General features: G+C 35.8%; 1 long non-coding RNA gene across 2 annotated transcripts in view; it reads right to left on the reverse strand.

Moving 5' to 3' along the window:
* LOC145664344 (uncharacterized) overlaps positions 1-24,402 on the reverse strand; it is a 563,008-nt gene that overhangs the window by 208,665 nt on the left and 329,941 nt on the right. For both annotated transcript variants that reach the window (XR_014127413.1, XR_014127414.1), the window contains exon 3: positions 6,055-6,122. This is a non-coding gene — a long non-coding RNA (uncharacterized LOC145664344). The remainder of the gene's footprint in view (positions 1-6,054; positions 6,123-24,402) is intronic.

The following is a 24,402-nucleotide window of genomic DNA, read 5'->3' on the forward strand; positions in this document are numbered from 1 at the left end:
TCATTGCAAGCCTCACTGACTTCAATGAGCACGAGGTCATTAATGGTAGTGAACCTTACTCTAGTTCAGATTAGTAAGCCCGCTTTATTGAGTGTAGTGAGCCCAAACCCAATAAACGTGTACCCCAATTAAATGAAAATGAAAATGAAATAAATGAAATCTTTAAGTTTTACGTCCCACGGTTATGCCGGTTAGGCTAAAGGAGACGGTGATTATGAGAGATGAATGAAATGGTAGAATGAAGAAAGTGGGAATAACCGGGAGAATCCCGAGAAACCCACGAACATGGTGTTTGTCCACCACAAGGTCCACACGGTGCGAGTTGGGATCGAACCAGGGACGCCAAGCACCGGAGGTGAACGCTCTACCACTGAACCATCTCGCCTCCACCCCCAATAAAGGGATTTAGGGGGGTGCACCGGTGCACGTGCACCCCTTCGTTGTAAATATACACTATCTAAAATGAGAAGCTAGCAGTGAAAATAGTAACACTTTCCGAAACTTTCTGCCATTATTTTTCAGTTTGGGGCTTAAGAGAAAGCAGAGCTTTGCAAAAGCAATACATTAAGTCGATTTTCTGGAGGTTGAAGGAAAAGGATTCACCAAGTAAAACAATATAACATTTGTCAAGTGGGATAGAAAACATGGGACCTTCTTGAATAACCGCCCCCCCCCCCCGTTCTATGTGTCAGCGTTGTCAAGGGTAAAAAATATTGTCAAATGTCACGTTGAAGAGTTTCAGTGTAATTGGTTAGTTTGGTAATTATTGGTGCACCCCCCTCAGAAAATCCTGGATTCCACCTTGAGTGTGATCCTTATTGGAGGATGAGTCCTAGCCCAAGTGAGCACGAGCCTCAACGGAAATAAAAACGCGAGCCCCATTGAAGGTAACGAACACGAATCCATAAGCTGCGCATGTAACCATTTTAAACGTGAAAGTGAATATTTAAATAAGAATAAACGCAATGAACACTACATGTTGGCATATGGCCCCGAGCATTACTGCGGAAAAGAGAGCAAGCAGCCAATCAGGGTTGTCTCGTTTTTTTTTTTTTTTTTTTTTTTTTTTTTTTTTTTTTTTTTTTTTTGCTTCACCGAGTTATGAAGACAAAATGGGCAAATCCTCTTTTCTAACATTTTTGCTCATCCTACAGGATCTACATCCATGATTCTAGTTATTTAAATTTCTTTCAAGTTCTTCAACTTCATATGTTTGAAAAATAAATTATTTTCTCAACCTTTTACTTGTGTTCGTACTTAACAATTCCATGCCAATTCGACATATGCAGAGAAGAAATTGCATGAGAGCGGAACTTTTTTTTTCTTCCATGTAGCTTATGAAGTTCGTATTGTAAGTCTGTCTCATAATCTTTCGGTAAGAAATGAATAAAATAAATATTAGCCTTGTTTACATCGATTCTGTCTGCGCGTTTACACCGAGAAACTCACTGTCGTTCTACCAACATTTTAGGAAAGGGGTGCTATGTTATACATGGAGTCTTCCTTTCTCAATTCGGACATTGAGAAACAACAGTTATTTTTATTCATTTTTGTCTCAATAATTACCCATTCTTTATAAATTTCACGCATCGACTCCCTTTACTGTATTCCCTACAATGTGTTTATTTCGTGCTCTCTTCCACGTGACGTCACGTAGCGCAAGAATTCTGGGTATTTTTTCTCTCGATAGTAGAAAATGTGCTACCTGTAATACTCTATATACATTGGGAATGAACCAAGTGGACGGAAACAAAAGAACCCAGAGAAAACTCACGCACAAGGTGTTTGTCCACCACAAAGTTCACTTGGCGCGAGCTAGCATCGAACCAAGGACCCCATGTACCAAAGGTAGAAGTCTGCACGGGCCGAAATTTTGAGCCCGACCCAGGCCCGGCCCATAAATTTATAATGTGAAGCCCTACCCGAGTCCGAAATATGTGCTAGCCTTTAGGCCCGAGCCTGTGTGATAATCAAATGAGTCCGAAATAAGCCCAAATTACAGAAACTTAATAATTAACTCAAAATTGTATTTTTATTTAGAGCAATTAGATAGTAAGACTATTCATGGCTTTGGATTAATTGTTTTAACAAAAGAGACACTGACCAAAGCTTAAAACTTCACTTTATTTTAAATTATAATTTGTAAGTGTTTCGGATATCTAGCATATCCTTCTTCAGACACGATCGAAATTAATAAAAATACAGTTATAACAGAGTTTAAATTCTTTAACCGTCATATATACATTCATTGTTATAAAAAATTTTTAAATTCTTTTAACAGTCATATATAGAGTCATTGTTGTACTTTTTTATTTTTATTTATTTATTTATTTTTCTTATTTACCTGATCTGTCTGAAGAAGGATATGCTAGATATCCGAAACAGTTACAAATTATAATTTAAAATAAAGTAAAGTTTTAAGCTTTGGTCAGTGTCTCTTTTGTTAAAGCAATTAGATGTTTAATTTTGTAATTGTGCTTTGAAAGTTCTCAGATAGAACGGTCTGAAAAATATTGTTGTACAGTATATTTATAAAATTAGGCCCGAAAATGCTAGAGAAATATCGTTGTATAGAGGGCCGTCGCATGAGTTGTAAGCGCCCGGGGCGAGAATTCCCAGCCCCCCTTCTTCCCAGTGTGTTATGAAAACCAACCAGAGTTTATTCTGTACTCCTATATTTAAATATGAAATGTAAGATCATAATGTAAGACAAAAAAAGTTAGTATTATGTCATTTTTTAAAAAGTGAATGGCTTTTGTAGTTAGAACAAAAAACTTAATAAAAACATGGATTTGAATCATTGAAATCGAGTGCTTTTCTTGTTTATTTTGAACTTTATACATCAACATAGTAATCGCATAGAATATATAAATAACGATACAAATATTTCAAGATAAAAAAAATAAAACTCTTCTCACAGAGGACTGGCGAGAGTTTCAGTTGAATAATCCTAGACGATATTTTATATTACCGGTAATTTTCAAGTTCAATAATCTATCGGGAGTCCCTCAAGGATCTAATCTAGGTCACCTGCTGTTTCTTCTTGTTACTAATGATATTTCTCTGTGTATTAAAACTTCTCAAGTATTTCATTTTACCGACAATCTCAAATTCTACTACAAAGAGTTCAAATATGGCGTGATAATAATAAATTAATCCTGAATATGTCCAAATGTAAATCTGTATCTTTCGCGAGGAAAGAAAATCCAATTAATTTTACCTATTATAATTGACACTTCCTTCCAAATACTATCAAAGATCTTGGAGTTATATTTGATAGCAAATTAACCTTTGCTCAACACGTTGACCCAATAACGAGTACGCGTATAGAAACCTAGGTTTAATTTATAGGATAGGACAGGATTTCTACAAAGAATCAACATTTATAAGGTTATATTTTCGTATATGAGCTCAAAATTACAATATTGTTGTATGGGCACCAAATGTCGCTAAATACTCTGATGCAATAGAAAATATACATTTTAATTTTTTTTTTTAAATGCTTGCATACAAGAACACCAGTTTCTACCCAATATATCTCCTATGAAGACTTAGTAATGAATTTTAGTTTTCAAACATTAGACAAAAGGAGATGGATGTTTGATCTGTTTCTCTTACATAAATTATTAAACGGTAAAATTGATTATCCCGAATTAGTTTCAGAAGTATTATACTTATCCCAACAGGCAAGACTAGTAGCTACAACAAACACTGGGACATTCTATTGTAGAAAAGCAAGTACTAACATATTGCATAAGTCTCCTCTGTAGAGAATGTATGCTTCATATAACGAAATATTTAGATTTCATGGAGTAGATGTTTAAGGGGCGTAAATAAGGGCCCCGCAGACCTCGCATTGCGGAAGAGCCTCAGGCCATCAGGGGACCCCCAAATCGTGAAGTGGGAAGTAGAGAAGGGGACCCACTCCACGCTGTGTGCGGGAAGGCCCCTAAACCTTTAGTTACGCCACTGGATGTATTTAGTATGTCCGAAAACAAGTTCAAAACAATTGTCAGGTAATAAGTTCTGCATAATTAAACGACGTATATTCGTGTATGTATAATAATGTATGTATAATTGTGTATGTTAGATAATTATGTACACGACACTGTAACAAGGCTTAACCGCCATATCCGTGGGACGTAAAACTAAAGATTTCATTTCATTTCATTTCAAGTCCTCAATTAATATGAGGGCATAAAAGTACACAAAAAGATAAAAATTAGGGACGAACGAGAAAAACTTTTAGTGAATTCAAACGAGGGGAGAGAAGGGAGATACTTCTGTAAATGTAGGCAACACTATTGCGTTCCCATCTACGTGCTTGAATATGATTATGACAATTGGAATTAGAGTTCTAGTAAGGAAACAAATGATTTCTAATCCTGTAAAGCTTGCTAATATGTAATCCAATTTTCAAATATATTTGGTCTAGGAATTAATTCGTGCGGGTGGACAAGAGATGGCGCAACGAACGGAGCGTCCCACAGTTCCGTGTATCCACACATGTGTTGCAAACCCCTGTCATCGCGTATCGTTCGTAGTATAGGGCAGTGGATTAAAGCGTCAACAACACCAGTTTGTAGTTAAGTGAACATGGCGCAATTTGTGCCTGATAAAGTGTTTTTGCGGGGTGTCCTGCTGCATTACTTTAACATGCAGAAAAGTGCGACTGAAAGTCATCGTATTTTGGTGGAAGTGTATGGTGACCATGCTCTAGCTGAGCGAACGTGTCAGAAGTGGTTTGCACGGTTTAGAAGTGGTGATTTCGGCTTGGCAGACCATGAGCGAGCTGGACAGCCAAAAAATTTCAAGACGAAGAATTTACAGCATTGCTCGAGCAGGATTCGTGTCAAACGCAGGAACAACTTGCAGCAGCATTAGGCGTTGATCAAACAACAGTCTCCAAACGTTTGAAAGCCATGGGAATGATTCAAAAGATGTCACATTGGGTTCCACATGAATTGAAAGACAGAGACGTTGAAAGACGAAAAACCATTTGCGAATTGCTGCTTCAACGACAGAGCAGAAAGGGGTTTCTGCATCGAATTATTACGGGTGATGACAAGTGGATCCATTACGAGAACCCTAAACGAAAAAAGGCCTGGGTGAAACCAGGTGAACCAGGTCCATCACAACCAAAACGAGATATTCACTGTGCAAAGGTTATGCTGTGCATATGGTGGGATATGAAAGGTGTGGTGTACTATGAGCTGCTGCAACCGGGTGAAACTATGAATGGAGAACGTTATCGACGACAATTAATGCGTTTGAAGCAAGCTCTGGCCAGAACACGACCAGAATGGGAGAACAGACATGATAAACTTATTGTTCAACATGATAACGCTCGCCCACATGTCGCAAAACCGGTCAAAACCTATTTAGAGAATGTCGGATGGGAAGTTTTACCCCACCCGCCGTATTCACCAGACGTTGCTCCTTCGGACTACTACTTGTTCGATTGCATGAACAACGATTTGATTGGACAGCGGTTTACTTCTTCAGAAGATATCGAAACATGGGTCTCTGACTGGATCGCTTCCAAGGATGAGGACTTCTTTCGCCACGGAATCCGTACATTGCCTGACAGATGGGCGAAAGTGGTGGCTAGCGATGGACAATATTTTTCTTAAGGTATTTATGTATTTTGTGTTTGTACTACAGCTTCAATGTGTGCGTACCAACCGCACGAATTAATTCCTAGACCAAATAATACAAACTGTAACAAGGAGGTAGCAGATACGAATATTACAAACTTACGTCAAATGCATGAATAATCTAACAGAAGAGAAATGAGATGATTGTAGTATGAGGAAATTATAGCTATCCGAGGAAATTATAGCAGAGTTCCGAGTTTTTAAGATTAATATTTTTCTACTTAAAAAGAATAATAATAAGAAGAAAATGTTAAAGCATCTCGATCATAAAATATCTAATCCACGCACTATAATAATCCACAAATACAGTGCAGCATTATTCAATAAATTCATGAGTTGACACTATAGCTTACTATACTACTATTAAAAATATTATTATTTGTGATGAAAAACTTACGTCTTTGAGGACCATCACAAAGTTCAAAATGCAATGGCATTTGGCATGTCAGGATAGTATTATCTGTTCTGAAATAGAATAAGAAAAGAAACAGCTGTTAGTATAAATAAAAAAGCATTTCCAGAATATTATATATTATTCCTATGCGAAATTGCTTTGTTCAGTAGTTTTTGCACACAGAAATCTAATATATTAAAAAATAAATCTATTATTAATCAAATAAACAGTAATATTCATTGTTTCAGCTTCATATTTCAAACGAAATATGTATCTTTAACCCTTGTAGGATTTTTGGTAACTGGTTACTATAGCGTAGTATCGTTTTTAAACGCTTATTTAGGTTTTACAACAGTCATTTAAGCTGGGTTTTTTTTATTGGTCAAGTCAAGAATGGACCTAAGAATACCACGGATGCATTTTGGAACCGGATGGTCAACTTGGTGGCATCAAGTGGGGGCGAAGGGGCGTAACTTTTTAATTTTTTTTTATTTAAGGCAAACTTCAAAAAAAAAATCACTCCTTTAGTTTTGAAGATATCAGATTAAAACTTTGTATAGGGATTGTGTGTGCTTTTGTGTATTTCTTTCTTTCTTTTTTCTTTCCTTTTTTTCTTTTCTTTTTTTTTCTTTTTTTTTTTTTTTTTTTTTTTTTTTTGAAATCCCTACGATAAACTGGTGCCGGGCCCGAGGGGCACAAGTGTTCCGAGGAGGTGATTTTTTTTCAGAACAATTTCCTGTTTTTTCCTATTTTTTTCGGTTCAAGTGTATGATGCGGACATGCGAGTGGTACCGTTGGAAAGGGCTTGTTATATTTAAGACAATGGCATTTGAAGCATGACTCTAAGTCAAATAGTAGACTAATGACGCAGTAAAATTTTATATGTATATATAGGCTATGTATATAGGGCCTAAATTCAAACTTCCAACAATTTTTCCGCCTTCTATTTCAAGATACAAGATTAAAATTTTGCATACGTATTATGAACATAACATCGTATTTTTTGTAAAACATTCAGATCCCTACGTGAACTCAGGCCCGGGCCAGAGGGTCATCTGTTTGGGCGGGATTTTAAAAAAATCCGGATTTCTCCTGAATTTTCCAGTTTAGGTGAATGATATAGACATGCAAATGGTACCGTTAGAAAAGGGCTCATTATACTAAAGAAAACAGCGTTTGAACCATGACTCTAGGTCAAATAGTAATGACGTAGTATATTTTTGAAGTATTTTTATATACATGCATATACATATATATTAAAAGAAATGCGTCAAACTTTCAAAAATTTTGTTCGACCTTAGTTTTCAAGATACAAGATTGACACTTTTCACACGTATGTATTCTTTTTTTTTTTTTTTTTTTTATGAAGATTCCTACGTGAACCCAGGCCCGGGCCAGAGAGGCACAAAAATTCCAATTTTTTTTTCGAAAAATATCTTTGCTTTACCCTATTTTCACGTTTTTGATGAATAATACGGACAAGCGAGTTGTACCGTTAGAAAGTGTGCTCTTCCCTGAAATCAACGAGGTATAGCCCATGATCCTACCTTAGATAGTAAGGAAACAGTAGCTGTTTGAATGAAAGTCTAAGATTCACCTAAAAAAAAAAAGGGAAATCCTAAAAGGGTTAATAACCAAGAGATTAGCACTCAAGATTATCAGAAATGAAATCTTTTGAGTTTAACACTCCACCATTGTATCCTTTAGGCAAGTGAATGATGACGTGAGAGAAAATAGGAGGAACCCGAGAAAATCCATGGACATGATGTTGTCCACCACATCGAGGATAGAACCAGGGAACCTATGTACTAGAGGTAAGTGCTCCACCAATGAGCCATTGTGCTCTCCTGTCTAAGTACTAGAGGCCAGTGCTCCACCAATGAACCACTGTGTTCTCCTGTCTAAGTACTAGAGGCAAGTGCTCCACCAATGAGCCACTGTGTTCTCCTGTTTAAGTACTAGAGGTAAGTGCTCCACCAATGAGCCACTGTGTTCTCCTGTCTAAGTACTAGAGGCCAGTGCTCCACCAATGAACCACTGTGTTCTCCTGTCTAAGTACTAGAGGCAAGTGCTCCACCAATGAGCCACTGTGTTCTCCTGTTTAAGTACTAGAGGTAAGTGCTCCACCAATGAGCCACTGTGTTCTCCTGTCTAAGTACTAGAGGTAAGTGCTCCACCAATGAGCCACTGTGTTCGCCTGTCGTACTACAGTAATTCCTATCGAGAGAAGATGAGGTTTGAATTCAAAGATTAACTAAAATGTCATATGTGGTTATTACTCTTTCTACTTCACTTCAAGTGAATGAGATCTCTCGACTTCGTTGGTTAGTTAACTGGATTGTAGTTTAACGTCTCTTTTACATCACCGAGGCTATATGAGACGTGAACTTCTTTTTAATGACACAAAGCAGCACGAATGTTAAATATGGGCCTACTTCCTAATAGTCAAACTTACATTTGAAAACATTTCGAACGGTAACTGGATTTACTCTATAATAGAAATGGATCCACAATGTAGAAAAATTAGGGAGAGTATTCTTTCCTAAAACGTTTAAAATTTTTATAGCATTAGTTCGTTTTCACTCTGTGCCGATTCTATTTTTGAAATATATGTATATTTTAGTAAGTATATAAACCTCTAACACGAAAAAATAACTCACCATTTTAAGGGTGTAAATTAATTTGTTTTACGAATATGAACAAAATGACAGATCACCTCCAAGAGCATAGGCGCTGACTTTGGGGGGGGCAGGGCACTTTTGGCCCCCCAATATTTAACGGTGGGGTCCTCGCCCCCAAATATAATCCAGTTGAGGAAGAATTACCAAAAAGGAGCAAGAATTTTTGTCGTAAATTACGTCGTGCCTTTAATTCAATATTAGGAATAGCCTTCTTATTCGATAAAAAAAAGCACCGTTTTTAAATCGGCGTTTAACTCTTTTAGGATTTCCACTTTTTGAGGTAAATTTTAGACTTTTACTCAAACAGCTACTGCTTCCTTACTATTTATCGTAGAATCGTGGTTCATGCCTCGTTTTTCTCAGATTAGATCATACTTTCCAACGATACCACTCTCTTGTCCGTATTATCCACCAGAAACATCTGGGGGGAAAAATCATGAGTTTTTTCGAAAAAAAAATTCGAAATTTTGGTGCCCCTCTGGCCCGGGCTTGGGTTCACGTAGGGATCTGAATCTTTTTAAAAATATCTTGTTATGTACATAATACGTGCACAAAATTTCGTTCTTGTATCTTGAAAACTGAGGTCGGGAGACATTTTTGAAAGTCTGAAGATGACCCATCTTTTCATATATGCATATAAATATATACACCTAGGTATAAAATATTTAAAAAAATGTACTGCGTCATTCTATTTAGCCTACAGTCATGGTTCAAACGCCATTTTCTTCAGTATAATAAGCCCTTTCCAACGTTATCACTCACATGTCCGTATCATACACCTGAACCAGATAATTAGGGAAAAACTCAGAACTATTTTTGCAAATCCAACCAAAACATTTTGCCCTTCTGGCCTAGGCCTGGGTTGACGTAGGGATCTGATTTTTTTTCTAATAATACATCTTATGTACATAATACGTGTGCAAAATTTCAATCTTGTATCTTAAAAACAAAGGGCAGAAAAATTGTTGAAAGTCTGAATTTAGGCTCTCTCTTTATACACACACATACATATATACTTATTATAAAAATTTTCTGCGTCATTACTATTTAGCCTAGAGTCATGGATTAAACGTTATTTTCTTTAGTATAACAAGCCCTTTCCAACGGTGCCACCCACATGTAAGAATCGTATTCCTGAACCGGAAAAGGCGGGAAAACTGAAATTTTACTGAAAAAATCAGCCCCTCGGAACGTTTGCGCCCCTCGTGCCCGGACTCGGCTTCACGAAGAGATCTCAAAAAAATTTTTTAGAAATATCCAAAGGTACATACAATTCTAATCTGATATCGTGAAAACTAAAGGCGTGAACATTTTTTGAAATTTGCCTTAAGAAAAAATAAAAAAGTCACGCCCCTCCGCCGTCACTTGGCGCCGCCAAGTTGACCATCCTTTTTCAAAATGCATCTGGGGTGTTCTTTGGTCCATGTACTTGGATTGCAAGTCACAGCGCCATCAATGTCATGTATAGTCTACTTCGAAAGAGATGGCCTTTCAGAATACTCTTCATCATACGCAATCTGCCATTCTCGTGAGTTTGTTGGCACTGTTCTCGATAGCGTCTTGTTCCTGGAGGTGTTCTGAACTTACGGATGAAACCTTCTTCTTACTCGTATGCCGTACCACGCAGACGACCGCATAACATGGCTATCCGCTTTTCATTCAAGTAAATTTTCTCAGATTAGTTCAGATCAGATCATCTGCAAAAGAGACGAGGAAATTTTATGTGATTTTATAGACATTCTATATTTCTTTGGTATGTATAGTTTCGAAAATATCAAAATGTATATACAGGGTGCTTCAAAACAACACCGACAACGTTTGGGAGGTGATTCCTGACACCAAGATAAGGGAAAAAGTGTAGATCAACATGGGTGCAAGAATTCTTCCTTTCGGAGTTATAGGATGCCGAATACATGAAAATATGAACTTTGTAGGTCCATAGTTCCAAAACTATGGGACCTACTGTAGTCGGGTCAAGATTTCACTTAGGAACTAATACGTGCCCTAACCAAAAATACATGTTTCAGAATCGTAAGGTACTCACGCAACAAATTTTATAGAGAGAGTGTGGCTACGGGCAATTAATTGGAAGTACTCAGCAACTACCTTTATAAAAATTGTTGCGGAAGTACCGCAGGATTCTGAAACTTTGATATTTGAATAGGGCCAATACTAGTTCCTAAGTGAAGTTTTGACCCGACTACGCTAGGTCCAATAGTTTTGGAGCTATGGGTCATTAATTTTTATCATATTTTTGGCAGCCTTTAACTCCTAAAGAAGCATTTGTGCACCCAGGTTGGTCTATACTTTATGTCTTGGTATCAGGAATCACTTCCCAAACTTTGACGGGGTTGCTTTGAAACACCCTATATATATAGTGAACTCTCTCTTAAGCCTTCTATACACTATGAGATAAATCCTAGTTAGAAGCTTTGCTTTGTATATAATTAAATATAAACTTGCTATTTGCTGAGCAAAACAAACTAAATACTTGTGACAGTTTCGCCAATTAACTCTTTGGCTTTATCAGACATTATGAGATACAGGAGTAATGTATAATTTTATATACAACCGCTGAGATATCTTGCTTCTGGTTGATTCCTTGCAGCAGCCAATCCCCTTCAAGCATACTTATTTGAAAATTCCTGTATATTACCAACAATAGGTAGTCTCTGTATAGGAATTTTCAAATTAGTATGCTTGAAGGGGATTGGCTGCTGCTAGAAACCAATCAGAAACAAGATGTCTCAGCGGTTGTATGTAAAATTGTATATTACTCTTGTATCTCATAATATCTGATGAAACCAAAGAGTTAGTTGGCGAATCTGTCACAAGTATTTAGTTATTTAATGTAAATATATTGTTTTGCTCAGCAAATAATAAGTTGGAATTTACTAAATCCTAGGAAATATCTTACGATTTTTCCTAGAGTTAGAATATTAATGTGTGCGGCATCAGATCGCATGTCATTTTCTATGTTCCGAACGATCCTATGAGATTTATCTTGTTTAGAGCACACTGTATTTCGGAAAGGAAATTCGTAAGATTTCGATTTAAGCGACATCAGGTGAGAGAAAGCGAAAACAAATTTGTTTTCTTACCGCCAGCAAAGATGGTATTTGCGCACTTATTAGTGCATACGAGGAACATGTATTTTTATACGCTCTATCACAACAGACATGTAAAGCAGAAGGCACTGGAAAACATTACTGGGCGAGTATGCTTTGAGACCTGGCGCCTCTTCGGAGGATGTGAAACAGGAACAATCTTCAGGTGTATGGCACAAAAGGGTAGGATATACCTATGTCGTAACGTTTTTCGTAAGATATTTCCTAAGATTTGTCTCATAGTGTATCGCGGGCCTTAACTACCCTCTCCTTAACCGCCTGTCGGCTTAACCGGCCATTTCCTTCAAAATGCCATTTTCTTTGTCAGGTGCGCCTGGTGCTTCACAACTGTATACCGTACAGTATGTCCAAAAATGTCCTTCTTTCTTTAGTAAAGGCTTTTATAAAATACTATTCTGCACTTTATGCAGCATTGTAGTCCTTTTTTTTTTCAGTCTTCAGTCAATACTCATACACCCGGGGCTGGATTTAGGAAGGGTGCAGCGGAGCACGTGCATCTCCCTCCGTTCTGAAGATATACTATCTAAAGTGAGAAACTGGCAATACTTTCCTAAAATTTCTTGTCATGTTTCCGTTTAGGGCTTAAAAAAGAGCGGTTTTGCTAAACACAATAGTTTAAGTCAGTTCCTCATACACATCACAGATGCCTAAAGGCATTTAAAAAATTTTAAATTTGATTCAAATGTACTGATAGTTATTGGCGCACACCCCTCAGAAAATCCTAGATCCGGTCCTGCATACAGCTCACAAATGACGAGAAGAACCCTAGCAGAAGTGGTGTGACGTAGGTATGGGCTCGCCCATTTTTCGCACGGGGGTTTCAAATGACACCACGGAATAGCACACAGATAACTACCCGGAGTAGCAGACGACATCTAAGTATAGACCACACCTCAAAAACCGAAAATGGACTTGACCGTGTCGTTGACCTTTCCCCGCTTCCCCTGTTTTAGGGTTCTTCAGTCATCTGTGAGCTGTACACCCTAAATAAGTGTGGTATGTGTGATAGTCTAGTATTCTTTATTCAATATATATATATATACAATATTTCCTTCAAATGAATGGTACTGGAGAAGCTTGTGTTTAAACCTTTTGATTTCGGTAGGTTAAAATTATTGAATTACAGACAAGGCTGAGGATATAAGATTTCAAGCAAACTGACATTTGACTAGAGATATAAAAGTAGTTTGGGCTGCATAATTCTCTTTTTTCTTAAATCTTTTATTACTCAACAGAGACACATTCACTACTACTCTCTAGTTCCATCTGTATCATCTCAGCTACATTTTATCAGCCATTAAAAAAAACAATCAATTAGGAATATAATTTTTTGGTATTGGGAAGCTAACATTTGTGTATAAATGTGTAGCCAATGAAGGTATTACAAATTTATTATTATAGATTGTACTGAACATGGTTGACGTTTTAAATGGTAAATATTTTAAGCCAAAACCTTTAGAATATATAATGATGCACTAGAGGAGACTCTAATTTCGGACCTTCATTATTTCTTGTTTAATCTACGAGGATAATTCCAAAAGTAAGGTCACATTTTGTTTTTAGAATTGCAAAGAAACGTGTGTTTCCAATAAGACTTGCATCAATTTAAATGTTGTCTATCAACTTTCCTACATAATTGCCATTTCAGTCGATGCTGTATTGTAGGCGCAGTGACACTTTTTTATGTCCATGTCTACTATCGCCGCCATGTTTTAGAAAGTGTTGAGCCTCATTTTTCACCTTGTCGTCAGGTGTAAAAGTGGATCTAAAAAGGTAAGGGGACGCATGACGTCACACCGTCTCCCGTGCCTATCTGTGCCCATTGTAATTTTTTAGGAAGTGGGGGACGCCATAAACAGTTTTTGGAAGTGGGTTAACGGCGTCCCGCGGAATAGCAAATCACTTTTAGCCCTGCTCGTTATAGTTGTTAAAGCTAGTTTTTTTTTTTTTTATCATTCTTTATCAAGAAGCAGGTGCTGGTCACCAGTTTGCTCAACCTTAGCAACTGTTTCGATCGAAATTGACAGTATCATATTCCTTTCCTCGTCTTGAATTTCGGTACGACGAGTTGCAAACAAATGATATTACAATGCATATACAAGTTAGTTTAACAAAGTTATAGATTGTATGCCATAGATCGTGTAGCAATAAAACAGTGTTTGACATCTAAGGTTTGAATGTAAATAAAGTCACTCACACAAGATGGGAAAGTTATCGTCTTGTTTCGAATTTTAAAAAAATGTTCTCATCTTGTGAGCGACACTAGTTACAGAAGGCATGAGAAACTTGACAATACAAACAAAATATTTCTTAACACCGTAAGTATTATTCTAGTAAACTACCTCTCATTTTTTGTTGTAGATCTCTCGATACCAACTGTGTCAACTAGATGTAGGGTCGTGCCTCAAAATACAAACGTTTTCTAAATACGTAGACAATTAATGATAGGCCTGTAAATTTTTAAACTGTTATTTCTGATGACCCTTGTGCTGCCAGAAAAGTTATTTGATATTGCATAGAATTCTTCTAATTTACTCCCTGGAAATATCTAACAGATATCTCCGCGTACATTATGAAGTATATTATAAAAAATTACGTGCACTGTTTTTAAACATGATAGTTAATAACTAAAACATTAATTGCATAGGACCTTGTAGAGTTTTAATACAAAATTACGAGTTTTCAAGCATTTATTGATACTCTATTTAGCCTTTAATCTCATAGCATTGGTTTATTACAACTCTTAGACAGTGATGCCAATTGAAGGGAAATTTCCCTTGGCGCAGGGATATTTTGAGTAAATTTTGGAGAAAAGGGAAAAAGGGAAATTGCTTGTAATCTCTCAATATTGCAGGGAAATTTGAACCTCTCTTCAGTCATTTATAGATTGAATGTATTTACGTATCTGATTAATCTAATTAAAATTCAGTATAAATTCAACATCCTATTTGTTCCAAATATAATCCGTTGCAGATATTTCACATAAATTCTCACAAGTTATCTTGCTTTGCATTCGTTAATATTTATCAACATTACACATCGATCAACATACTCAGTTAAATTCGAAACATTACGACAATGCTTATTTAAAAACTTTTATCAAAATTAATCTTCCCATTGTTGAATTAAATGCAATGCAATAAGATAAAATGTTTATCAATTAAATTATCATTCCAACTATTATAACAGTTTGGTTTGGATTCGTGTTCGGGACGTGTCGTGAATGTAAATATGTATATATGGGCGAATACTGGGTCATTAGTGTATGTCGATGCAACGACATTGCGCAAATTTTTCTAAAGATTAGATCGTTGATAATCTAAGTAATTTATGTCTTATTAACGAGGAGCAGAAAGTGCTGAAATTGCGCAAATTTCCGCCGCGACGTTGCCAACAACAGGATTTAAGGAATTGTGTGAAATTTTGCATCGAAATGAAATGTATAAAGCTATTCCTTTATGAGATATATTTTATTGCATTCTAATATTTACAAAGCAACATACTTATTTACAGAAAATTTCATTTTACAGTTTGAATGCTTGAAATTTAAATCCTACAGCTTTTAAAAATGTCATACGTGCCTTCTCATAGTTTCTCTGCGAATTCCTGAACTCAGCATACTTCCTCATGACAAACTCGCTCCTTTTGACTTCTGCTGGTCTTTGGGCCTTTGAAATTCCTTTTAATATGGACGTTATTTTCATGGCAGTTTCCGTTTGGATCTCTAACAAAGCAGAAATCACCGTATGAATATCAGGAGCAGGGAAGTAAAATTGACTATTATAATGTCTGTGAAAAGCTTCTGGTCCATTTGTCGTCCGACGCATCGTGGATGGTATAGACGCCCACATGACAGGTGGATACCTAAAATTAATAAAATAAAAAGATCCTTAGTTCATGCACACAATTATTGACAATTTATATAAAACACTAAAACATTTATAACACTAGATTCAAGAAATATTTATAGTCTTGGTCCGTAATTTGTTTACAACTATCAAAACCTGCATTTTAATCTACGTCTTACATGAAGACAGAAGAAAATTTCACTATAATTAAGTTGCATTGAGAGAAAATACCATATCAGCACAACCATTAATGTTGTGTTCAAACTAGGACAACAGTTTTTGCAGTATTAAGAGTTATTGAAGCATGTGCTACTATAGATGAAATTCAAAAGGAAGCTACTTACTTGCAACCGTCTTCTATGTAGTTTTCTAGGACGTAATCGGAAAATTTATGCCCTGTATCATCCGGCGTCATTGATATTAGTTGAGTAAAGGCATCTGATACTTCTGTTGGATGTAAATATGGCAACCCAAAAAATGCCTTTATCCATGAACCTGTAAGAAAAGCAATAATAATAATAATAATAATAATAATAATAATAATAATAATAATAATAATAATAATAATAATAATAATAATAATAATAATAATAATAATAATAATAATAATAATTTGTTAGAATAAGCAAGCATTGGGAAAGTAGTGAAATTGATGGATCTTACTGTTGGCTTTATAATTTCTTCATTTCGTACATTATTAGAACAGCAGTTTATTTGCTTTTAAGAATGGTGACTGAATTAAGATTCTTCAGTCAAACAGAATAAGATTCTATTTTCAACTGTATTCTGTATTAATATATAACAAAACAAAGTCCACATGGTATTATTAAATTAATAATAAAGAATAATAGACCATAATAATATCAATAATACCTAGTTCAGATTTTGGATCCATATATGCTTGTCGCAGATCATTGTCGGCTTGAATCCTCCGCCACCATGTTTGTCCCAAATGGAATCTGCAGCCACGAATGTCACAATTTGGAAACACATTCTTGATGGCTTCGTGAGCAGCTGTTTCAAAATCAACGTAAATGATTTTCAAGTCGAATCTACTGTCTAAGTTTCTTATCATCTTCCACATGGCCACATACGTATTCTTGTCTTTCTTCGGCAAAAATGCAAAACATAGAGGTAGATAATATCCATTTTTATATGCATGTATTGTATATAACTGTGTGAAATGCTTAGGAGCATAAGTGAAAGTTCCATCTGCAAATACTTCTAACCCGCTGAACTCACACAGAAAACTGAAAAGAAAATAAGATTAGTGTCAGAAAAGAAAATAGTAAACAAGACTGTAGTGTCATATCGTTAGGTGAAATGCTATGTTACGATATATTTTGTGAGAATCAAAAAAAAAAAAAAAAAAACTATTTTACTATAATTTGGAAATAAGACGGAAAAAGGAACTTTTCTGTTCAAGCAACTACTTCCTATTCTACTTCTTGATGCTGTAAATGAAACTCATTTCAAAGTTAATGGTTATAAATGAAATTATACTTACTCGATATTTTTCTTACACGTGAAAAGAATTATATTAGCTTCATCATCAACAAAGATGAATCTTTCTCCGTCAATTGCTATATCATCCTGCTTCTGAACCATTTGCTGTATAGCCTCTACGGTGTTTCTGGGTAGACGAGGAGTCACCTTTCTTCGATTTTTATAAATAACGTCTCGGCATCTTTTAATTTCTTTATGATCAAGTGTGTCATGATGTTCCAATTTTGAAACTTCCTGCCTTATAATTTTATTTGGCTTCTCTTTCAATTGTTCAGTGGCTCGTCGCTTACAATTCTCTCTAAGAAAATGCCGTTGAACACCATCTTCATCTTCACAATGATTATGAATATCTTTCCTTTCTAAAACTTCACTTGTATTTTCATCCATTGTTATACTAGCATTACAGCTTTTCTTAGTACATCTGAAAGAAAGGAAATAATAATTAAATCGTATCACGTGTTCTAAACTTACTATTTAAAGAAAAATGTATTCACTATTTCACTGGCAAAAATGTTATATCTTCCATCACCTTTTAACAAAGTATAGGTCCAATTGACTGACATAAATACTAATGCAGGCTTACTTATTCACTTACGAAAGTATAGGACAAATTGCCTGGCATAAATATTAAAATAGGGACTAGACACATATTTTAACAAAATATAGACCCAACTGACTGACATGGATATTAATGTAACTTTCCATTACTTAACAAAGTATAGAAGCAACTGAATGGCATAAATATTAATATAGGTTACATCACTTAACAAAATATAGGTCCAACTTCCCGACATTAATACTAATAGTGTGTTACATCTTTTAACAAAGTATATATGGATCCTATTGACTAGCATAAATACTAATATAGGCTTACAGAACTTACTAAAATATAGGTCAAGCTGACTACTGAAAATACTAATGTAGGCTTTGCATAACTTAGCAAGCTATAGGCTTATATACATGCAAAAATTATGTACTACATTAACTTACCTCCAATTTGAGCCTTTTTTTCCTTGGCGAAAGAAACGATACTTAAAGCCTCCCATTAATACACAAGGTACACCTTTTTCTGTTTTCGTCAATGTAAACTCCATTCTGAAAGTTTCACTTATGTTTCTCCAGTTTATTGCTTCCTGTTTATATTACCCTCCTCACTAAAACTTGCGATTAATTCTCGATCCTGATTGGCTCGTTGTGATTCTCGTTCCTCATTGGCTTGTTCTATTATTGGTTTATTATATCCGCAATTCGTTCGGGGTTTTAACAGAACCTGAGGAGGTCTGACATACAGTTGCTGGTGACATTTGGGAGAGTGCACAACGGAGAAGAATAAGCTTTGCAGAGAAGAATTGCTGAGATGCATTGCTTTCCTGAAGAAGGTGTTCCAACCACAACCAACATAGATAACATCAGAGATGCATTAAAACAGCAAAACGTACAGTTCACGAACCTCATTCGTGTCCAAACAAAGGAGGGACCAGCACCCATCTTGAGAATGTTTTCAACATTTGCTCTGGCCATATACGTTGAACACGCTTTGCCGACAGTCGGCTAACGGAAACGCTTTGTTATCTCTCTGGGAGTGAAGCAAATACACAGTAATTAAAGAACTGAGGCCCTTTTCAGGCCCACAAACCAATTTCAGGTCCAAAACCTTTCTAATGTACACTGTCCGGTAAATATCTTCAGGATAAAACAGTTGAGAATGCTCTAAGAGCATTGCCAGAACGAACTTTAAAAGAATGGAGAGATTTAGCGGGAAGGATAGCTGTAATTGTTCCTAGATGTAAAGGTAAATCTTTTTATCCGCACCCTCTTCTCTTTCTCGCAAAAATTAACAAAATATCATCTCTTTATGACTTATAGTTCTCGAGATATGACTGCTTAAATATCTAGAAATTCGAACTTTTTTAGTCAGTATCACGGGAACGGTAAGTCATAGAGAGATGATATCAGTGTTAATCCCTAATAGAACATTAAACATTTTCGTACTGATATTAATTGATGGCCAGTTGCACAGTGGCCACCGGTTACTATTTGCTACCAAAATATTTACCACCCTTTTAGATATTGACCAACACCAATATGACCTCTCTATGACTTACGGTTCCTCAAATAATGCTCCTTAAATCTCTGGAAATCGGCCATTTTTGGCCAATATCATGGGAACGGTAATTCATAGAGAGACGATATTGGTCTTAATCAATACCTAAGAGGATGGTAAACACTTTGGTAGCAATATTAATTGGTGGCCATTGGCCAAACCAGAACTCTTTAAGTTCGTTGAAAACCGCGGCGAGACACAACATTCGACATGCTGCTTTAGAATTCTAACTGCATGTAGGAGGTACACGTAGATATAAGTTGCTGCATCACTCAAGGGGGCGAGCTTTCTTGCCAAGGGGCCCTATTTATCTCTAATACACTGACCACTCATTCTTGTAACAATTTATACGATAATACCTAGGTAATATATAACAAATGTTTCTCACAGCACCTAAGAACAACTAAGACGCAAATGCAAATCTAAGTATCATTTATAGAAAGGTGAAAGGATAGTTATTAAGATATGTGGTAGACACACCTGAAATATGTATACAAGTGCTTGTTTCTGATTGGCCAAAACTGGAAGATATAGACAAATCTTTATTTCTGATTGGTCGAACGTCTGTTCACGATATTTCAAGAGAACTTCTAGAAATATTTATATATATTGTTTATTTTATATATGTTTGTTTTCCTTACAGTATTTCAAAACTATTTGCTTTCAATAACTATATTCTTACAGTTTTAATCTTACAGTTAGATATGATACGGAAAATGAATGACTGGGACACATTCCCCAGTCACCCTCTCTAACGACGCCATTGCACACATATAATATAGATGACTGAAAATGCTATTGTTATCCATTACTTTGTATTTTTTTTTTTTTTTGTTAAAACGACTTGCATTTTGGTGACTGTTTTTATTAGTCGATATACTTATGGTAATGATGGCAACGTTGCACAAGATTTTTTTCGCAATTTCCAATTTTGTTGCCTGCTCATTAAGGCTTTATCTGTGTCAACAGATAAGCGTGGGAAAATTTGCGCAATGTCGGTGCACCCGTGTATGTGTGTGCGTGTGTGTGTGTGTGTGTGTGTGTGTGTGTGTGTGTGTGTGTGTGTGTGTGTGTGTGTGTGTGTCTGTAAGTTTACAAATTTTCTGGTGACTGTGCGCACAGAATTACAAATTATTAAGAATTCCGCATCTCTAAACTTTGATTTAGTTTGTATTGTGCTTACGAACATTCCTCGTGTACAGCCAAAGACAGTAGCAGCTAGAGTTTTCTTTGTAACTGTTCGTATTCGTTTCAGTAAATATGGGAGTGCTGTTCTTAAGTAAGCACACACCAAATATATACTTAATATTTTCTTTGTATCTTAGGTTACATTAATATGAAACTCTATAATCATATCTAGGATAAAAATTAAATTTACATAATATTTATTTTATATTTTTTATGATTTATTTAGGTTGTCCGTCCTGACCGAGGTATTTATAGGGTTTTTCCTCAGTAAATGCAGAGATTGCACCTTTAACATAGGTCCTGACCTACATCTTTCCATATCTCTGCCCCTCCTCTATCGCGACGATTTACATAAACAACAAATCAAGTTCAAATTCTGCATAAGCTCAAAGGAAGGCTGTCAGGTATCTGCTTGTATGTGGTTATAAGATTGGGTATGGGGGTGGAAGCGAAGACGATTAAAAATACGTTTACTAAATACAGTATAAACTGTTTGGGTGAAGGGAAATTTTGTCCGGAAAAGGGAAATTCTGAAGCTTGTGAAGGGAAAACGGCTCTGAAAGAATTGGCATCACTACTCTTAGATTAGTTTTCTTCTTAACATTATTTAATAGTCGTATCTAGCCAGCTCTAAGTAATTTTTTAAGCAGAGTGGTCTGTTCTTCCGTCCGAGAGACAGACGTCACAAAAACTATTTGGTGGATAACAATTAGTTTTAACCAGGATGTAAAGGATCAAAAATTAGGAACCCAGTTCGTTGGTAGAGTTGATCCATCCACTAAAAGTGAAAGAAATCAATCATCCGGTTTCAACTTTGTTCACTGTAGAGGAAAAACTGTAATAGATAGCAAGCAGTTATTCCTTGCAATTGATTAAGTATCCCAATAATACATTTCATCACCATCCTCAGTTCTCTACAAAAATCGGAATTGATAAATGTCCACTACAACTTCAGATTTCAATATTGATCTACATATAGTAAAAATGTTATGAGGTAGTCAGAAGCGTTTCCCTAAAATTGAAATACTTTTCTGCCAATAAAGGCAGGCAACAAGAAAAGACCACTCTTAACTAGCAGGCTTAAGTTGGTTAAGTACTTTATATGTGGAGTATTGGACTACATGGTTCAGAGACTTAAGCATTACGGAAGTTACAGAAGAAATATTAGAGACCTTCAAAATGTGGTGTAGGAGGAAGATAGAGAAGATAACATGGACAGAAAGTGTAACAAACGGAAAGAAGAGAAGATAATATTTTAGCCATCATTTTTCGTAGTAAAGCCGATTAAATTGGTCACATCTTGCGAAGAAATTGTTTTCTTCATACCGCCATAGAAGGAATGATGGAAGGAAAGTAGTCTCAGAAACTGCCAGAAGGCAGAATACCTAAAAATAATAATAGTGACTATGAGAACTGGTTATTTTAAGAAATTTATCGGTGAATATATTATTTCCAGATTGTATTAGCAGTCGCGTCATTTCAGACTTCGCTCGAGGAGGAGGGCCAAAATCACTACCGACATAAGACTTGTTTTGTACTAGTATATTAGTAGACAATCGATTAAAGTATATGTAGTCCTCAAACTCTTTGGGGAGATAATTACTCCCCTCCCGTGCGCCCCTGGGTAGTGAATTTATTCCCTTACATCTGATCACTTTTAGCTCCAAAGAGTAAGAGAATGTCCTTATAGAAATCTCGTATACTATGTTTCATAAAAACCGTAGAAATTCGACATTTTAAGTGGAATATATTCAGAAAAATTGGGAGGGGTAAACTGATATTCTCATTCTTGAGTTATTTCGAACAAATTGAATGAGAATTCACCTCTTTACTTTCTACTGATGTCATCCCCAAATAAATACATTTGGAAAAATCGAAGAAAACGAACTTGGATAATTCATTTAAATCAGATATTTTATTGATTGTCTCCGTCTTTTCCGATGTTTATATGATGTCTTTAATTCTTTTCCTCCACTGTCCTCAATCCTGGGCGTTCTTTATTTTCTATCCCTTCTTTCTCATATCATTTTGTACCTTGTACTTCCATCTCATCTTGGGTCTTCCCCTCTTCCTTTTACTTGGTACTTCCAGCTTTCCAATTCTCTTTTCCACATAGTCTTCGTTTCTTCGTTCTACATGTCCAAGGCATTTCAGCCTTCTTTCTTGAAAGAATTTTACTCAGTGTTCCACCTTAACAGTGCCTCTTATACAATCATTTCTTGAGGCTGCACTCTCGTCACAACATACATTAATCTGAGCATTTTCACTGCTACCCCTTCCATCTTCCTTTCCTGGGCCCTTTTTATTGCCCAAGTTTGACTACTGTGCATCGTGGCAGCTCTTATTGTTTTTTTTTTTTGTGTGTGTGTGTGTGTGTGTGTGTCACGCAGCATTCCGCTCATCCTTCTCCAGTTTAGCCAGTCATACTGCGTTTTGTGGTAGGTTTCTGTATGTAACCTTCATTCTGGTCGAAGTACAATCCAAGATACTGAAATTTCGAAGTAGATAATAGCCTCTCTCCTTGTAGCACTAGGAAGCTTCTATATTCTTTGTTTAGTGCCATATATTCTTATTTTCTTCTACTTATCCTCACGCCTTTCACCTCCAACACCCTTGTCCATTCTTCCAGTTTCATCTCTGCCTTTCCTTTCGATGTTTTGCATATAACATCACCCACTTACAGCTTACTCTATATTTTATCTTCCTCTCCAACATATCCATTACCAAACTGAACAAATATGATCTGAGAGCAGATCCTGATGCAAATATACTTCCAGAGGAAAACCTTCTACCATAACCACAATACTCTGTCTTGGATCTCTACATATTCTTACAAGCCATGCATATCTTTCAAGAATCTCCTTTTCTTTCATGCATCGCTATAGTACATGACTGTCCACTCTTGTGTGTCTTTTACAAGTCTATGAAAACTAGTGCAAGATACATTTCATTATTAGATAAAGTTTCGTTACAAAAGCTCCGACTTTTATGAACCATAGCATACATTCCCTTTCTGACTTACTTAACTACTAACATTTTGTGATTGAAATTGAAACAAGAAGTGAATTTCTCTCTAACTTCAAAAAATTTAAAATTCTACTAAAGCTTTCCTAAAAATTAACCAATTTTTACATGCAATTTTATTTATGTAGGCTATTGCTTATGGCTGATATCAGTCATGTTAGGAGTATGTATAATAACAACTTTCAAAATAATGTTTCATAATTACATTAGTAAAATGAAACAAAATATTCAGGAAACCAAGAGTAACAAACACATTCTTGGAATCCTAACAATTATTTACATTTGTAAGGATGAAAAACGGAAAATATGATGAAATACTAGAACTTAAATAAAATGTCGAATAACTTCTATATTTTCAACATTAGTAGTACACACTACATCTTCATGCGTACTGCGTTCAGGGATGTACTATGTAATATCGACTGTTTAAGCATCTTTGAAATTGACGTATTATTAGTCGCTTGGATCATAAAGAATTTGGGGGGAATATTGGTCAGCATAATTATACATTAGTGTGTCTGTCTCCTCCTTAACAACTCTTGCAAAACTGTTATGATTTTATTGAAAATGTCTGTAAGATAATCCGAACTAACTAGGTAGTTTCTCATATACAATGGTAAGAAAACTGTCGATTATACATGGTAATAAAACATTTTTCCTTGATAACTTCGCATAAAATGGTTTTACTTTAATTATAACATCAGATATTTTGTGTAAGACTTCCTAACCATGCTGTTTAAGGTTAAAATTGGTCAAAATTGAATTCGCCTAATCTTACATTTCTTTCTATAGAAATGTGTCTTTTATATTACTTTACAAACTATATATTAGTTAACACTACAGATTATGATGCATAATGAATTATGATGATT

The sequence above is a fragment of the Thermobia domestica genome, chromosome 11 (assembly GCF_964235325.1).
Source record: "Thermobia domestica chromosome 11, izTheDome1.hap1.1, whole genome shotgun sequence".
In the NCBI taxonomy this organism is placed as follows: Eukaryota; Metazoa; Arthropoda; class Insecta; order Zygentoma; family Lepismatidae; genus Thermobia; species Thermobia domestica.